The sequence below is a fragment of the Leptodactylus fuscus genome, chromosome 5 (assembly GCF_031893055.1).
Source record: "Leptodactylus fuscus isolate aLepFus1 chromosome 5, aLepFus1.hap2, whole genome shotgun sequence".
NCBI lineage: Eukaryota > Metazoa > Chordata > Amphibia > Anura > Leptodactylidae > Leptodactylus > Leptodactylus fuscus.
Window position 1 is genome coordinate 6,881,315 of NC_134269.1, and position 5,421 is coordinate 6,886,735.

Below are 5,421 nucleotides of genomic sequence, written 5' to 3' on the forward strand. Positions count from 1 at the left end.
AAGAGGAATGGTCCAAAATACCTTCATCCAGGATCCAGGAACTGATTAAAAGCTACATGAAGCGACTAGAGGCTGTTATCTTTGCAAAAGGAGGATGTACTAAATATTAATGTCACTTTTCTGTTGAGGTGCCCATATTTTTGCACCAGTCAAATTTTGGTTTAATGCATATTGCACATTTTCTGTTAGTACAATAAACCTCATTTCAATCCTGAAATATTACTGTGTCCATCAGTTATTAGATATATCAAACTGAAATGGCTGCTGCAAACACCAAAATATGTGGCTGTTTACGTGAAAAGGGCCCAGATCGTCGATACTAATTATAGAGAAAATAGTCCAAAACATATTTGGGTAAAAAAAATCACAATTTTGTTTTATGCAAAAATTTTATTTAAAAATATGTCAATTGTGCTTTCAATAAAAAATTTTTTGCTGTTTCGGACAATGTTACACCATAACCGTTACAATGATACCAAGAACTCCATATCGACAGTGTGGGCCCTTTTCACATAAACAGCCACATATTTAGAACAAAAAATGATTAAGATTAATAGGGGTGCCCAAACTTTTTCATAGGACTGTATATATATATATATATATATATATATATATATATATATATATATATATATATATAGTATATACATGTACCTCACTTCAATTCCCCACTGCTCTCTGTGATGCAGTGAATGGCATGACCCAGATCAGGTGGCAGACTGACATAGTTGTGTTGCCTACACCGACAATCTACTCTCTCATTGGCTACAGATTTAAAGTGTCCTGTAGTGTCTGAGGGAGAAGAGGCAGAAACAGAGGACAGACCCCAGTGCCCCACGGTCAACAATTGATCATGAGGACCTGGACATTTAGGGTCCATTCACATGGAGGAAAATGGTGAGGAATTTGGTGTGGAATTTCAGCGCTGACTCAATAAAGTCAATGGGAGAATTTTTATTTTTTCAGTGCTGAAATTCCTCACCATTTCCCTTTATGTGAATGGACCTTAAGAGCAGTAGTGAAAAGATTCAAGGCTCACACCCCTGATATTTTGCTCTATTGAGGCCCCGGGCTTGCACTGCCCCACATGCTAATAGATAGTCATCCGCCCTGGAGGAATGCTTTTGAATAGATTATTCACCAGTTTGAGCAGGCGGTAACTGCAGCCATGGTCCACCTTTTTTTGTACAATTCTTTAGAGATTTTGTTGGGACTATCACCAGTATTGCCTTGATGGTGGCCCTGCTCAGCATGGATATGTGTAAGAAAAGAAGAGGACGTGTTAGGATGATAGCTATTTCCATAGTCTCTATTTGATTTAATGTAAAGGGAATTTGTAATTAAAGGCCTATTCCTAGGATAGGATAAAAATTTCCAGTCGGAATGCCGCATACACTGCATCAACATCCCGTCGCGGCTAGGAATTCCTCTTCATTTTTTGCAGTGTGAACATACCCTAACAGGGGGCCACATGGTGGCTCAGTGGTTAGCACTGCAGCCTTGCAGCGTTGGAGTCCTGGTGCTCAAATCCCGCCAAGGGCAAAAAAACATCTGCAAGGAGTTTGTATGTTCTCCCCGTGTTTGCATGGATTTCCATCCCGTATTCCAAAAAAAAAAGACATACTGATAGGGAAAAAATGTACATTGTGAGCTCTGTGTAGGGCTCACAATCTACATTTTAAAGAGAAAAAAAAAAAAGAACATACCCTAACACACCACAGAACAAAAAAAAATATGGTGGGTCTACTTCAGGGTAACAACTTCCTTCAACCTATAAGGGAATGTATTAAAAACAACAACAACTGGAAGTGATTAGAGCTGAGCGAACACCGTTTGATTGAATACAGATTTGATTGAATATCAGGCCGTTCGAGGTATTCGATTACAATCGAATACCACGAGGCCAACTCAGTAAAAATTTGTGTCCCCTCCCACCTTCCCTGGCGTGTTTTTTGCACCATTAACTGTGCAGGGGAGGTGGGACAGGAACTACAACAATCAACGCTGGTTCTGCTGGTGGAGGCGGAGTCTAAGAGTGGTCCACAGCAGTCTCCATTCTGGTCCGATCTTAGACTCCACCTCCTTACAGACCAGCCTCTGGCAGAACCAGCGTTGATTGGCCGAATGCCATACTCTGTATGGCATTTGGCCAATCAACGCTGGTCAATGCATTCCTATGGGAAAAAGTCAGCTCGCGCATATTGCAAGCTGACAGGGATCCCGACATAATACAGGGTCTTGGGCGTGTTAGATGCCCCCAGACATGCTTCCCCTGATGTCCCAGTTGCATTCCAGGGTGTTGGCATCATTTCCTTGGGTGTCATAGTCGAATGGTGGAATCCCCTGAAACAAAGCATTTTCCCCCATAGACTATAATGGGGTTCGATATTCGTTTGAATAGTCGAATTTTGAGTGGCTATTCGAATCGAATATCAAATATTTTACTGTTCGCTCATCTCTAGAAGTGACCAAAGTATAAATAATAAAACACAAACTAATAAGACAAGTATAAGCCACGACATACAGCCTACTGCCCATGCATTTATGGGTTAAGTTATAGTAATGTTTTATTTTATTCTCCTTTGTGTCATGTTGAGTGTTCTTCTCCGCTGGGGCTCGGCGTCTTATCAGCCATCGGGGACTCATTTACCTGCAGAATAAGAATATATAACAAGCCATGAACACAACAAGTCACATTGTACGGGAGAATTTATGACACTTGTTATGTATACGCTATATTCCATAGGTCAGTCCTGTGCTATCACATTCTGGTGATGTCAGTAAGGAATCCTCGGCAGCATTCATCTCTCTCTTCTCGTCATTTTCTTATTGGTTTGTTCAATTGTGTTAGATAAATTGTTATGTAAGAAATGACAATGGAGAACCGAACTGCGGTAAGCCGAATCCTTATAGTGAGTGCAAGCCTGTGTATAGCACAGTACACTGTATTTCTATTGTTATTCCCCGGTATCTGCCTGCTCTTTTATGCGACCTGTGCTTCCTTCCATTCACCATAGTGTTCCGTCATGATGGCGCTGCACTTGTTCCCACTTATGGCAGATTATTTTATCTGCATTGTATTTCAGGCTAGTTTTATAGTATAGGCTCCTTTATCTCCAGTGTGGTCTACATGGCTACAAATATTGATGGCCAATATCTGTACAGGTCTAACACCGTAGCTGTTCTCTGCAGCCGATACACAGACAATGGAGCTGGAATCAGACAGTCCCCGTCTACAGGCTGAACGGAGTCACTGCAGCTTATGTGCCATTCAAATAAATGGGGGCTGACCTGTAGTACCTGGTCTGACCACTTCAACGAGAACAGAGCTGTCTGCTTCCTGCTCCATTCTCTACACTACAAAGTCACCGAACTGTGAAGTCGTCTTCTTCCTGGCCTGTATCAGAGAACAGCTGATCGGTGGAGGTGCTGGAGTGTTGGATCTCCATCAATCTCATCTCAATGACTTATCCTTACGATAGATCCTCAATATTTTTAGCCCAGAAAACCCCTTTAACTTTTCAAAAAAACACAATTTCATGATACTCTGTCACAAGAAGTATATAGTCGATACAACTACCCATTGGTTGTGCTGTGACTTGTAGCCTGTCAAGGTAGTTGCCAACATTTTGTGATATTGTATTTAATTGGTTTCATGAGAAAATGGAGACTTTAACCACATTTGACCATCGGCTCATGGTCTTCTAAATAGCTTTATACATATATGTCCTCTCTGAACCCTTGCGTGTATACATCACTACATCACACTGGCCTTTGGACCTACCTAGCTGTATTCTTGGGCCATACTATATAAGCACATTCCCTTGTTAGGTTAGTCTTGCTGGACTAGGTTGACCTTGATGGACCCATGTCTTCTTCCCACCTCATTCACTATGTTACTATGTTCTGCTTCCCAGAATAAATTATACATTAGTTTATGAATCTCTTCTTTTTTCTCAAAGGTTTCTGGTCTAAGGGTTTCTGATCCGTTTGTTGAACATCTGAATGTCTACTAGATGTATGACCAGGGAAGGTCTTCACCTCCAAGAGTGGTCATGACCAATAAACTGGTCAACTTCATAATATGAGGAAATGGATACAAACACAATATTATGTCTTGCCTATCTATAATATACACATTGTATATTATTTATATTAATATTAGATTTTTCATTTACAGGAAGTTCTAGACAGGAACCAGTCGAAGGTCGTCAACTTTATATTACTTGGATTTCAGAATCTCGGCCATTTCCGCATTCCTTTTTTCATTCTCATTGCTTTCCTGTATACAGCGACTGTGGTTGCAAACCTCTCGATCTTCTCCGTAATATCATCCAGTCCAAGCCACAAAATGAAATCTCCTATGTACGTTTTCCTCAGTCACCTCTCGCTCTCCGATATCTTAATCAGCACCAATGTGGCTCCCAACGCCTTACAGGTGATCTTTCGGGGTGACACAAGCATGCCGTTTCTCAGCTGTATCACTCAGTTGTACTTCTTTGGGGTCTCCACTATTTCAGAATGTTGTCTTCTCACTGTCATGTCTTATGACCGCTATTTGGCCATTTGTTACCCTTTGAGATACATGTCTATTATGAACGGTAAGCTTCTCAGGGGTCTTATCACATACTCATGGACGGTGGGATTTCTTCAGCCTCTCATCACACATACTCTTATCCTACAACTCGATTTTTGTGGGCCAAATGTCATCGACCACTTTTTTTGTGACGTTGCCCCTGTTATAGAACTGGCTTGCTCCGACCGAACATTGGTAAATATAGAAGTCTCCATTGTGGCTTTGTTCGTTGGTCTTCTCCAGTTTCTATTTATCATCATCACTTATATTCTCATATTTTACTCCATATTTCACATGTCCTCAAAGTCTGGCAAGGAGAAGGCCTTCTCTACGTGTAGTGCCCACCTGGCTGTGGTCTGTACATATTATGGGACACTCATCATCCTCTACTTATCTCCATCAAGAGGTTATTCCTTCAGCTTAAATAAGATGTTGTCACTGATAAACACGGTGGTGACCCCATTCTTCAACCCCATCATATATACGTTAAGGAATCGGGAGATCAGAACGGCTCTTAAAGTCCTCCTATGTTGATAGATCCATTAATATGTGTTAAAGTAAATTCCAAAGTAGTTTTCTACCACTTATAGTATCTAATAGCTATTATGGCAAACAGGACCTGCTTCAGCACCTGGGAATCATGGGCTGCCAGGGCTCAGTGCTTCTGAGGGGGCCCGCTCAATGTCTCTGATGAGAACTTCCATCACATCAAATGGAAATACTCATTGTCTAGTCACCATCCGAGGGACCGAGTGCTGCTACTGATATCTTCATTACCTCCCTCTCGGAGCTTCACAGATGACCCTGCTATGGAACGCAGACCTCAGAGAAGGGTCGGTGAGTTC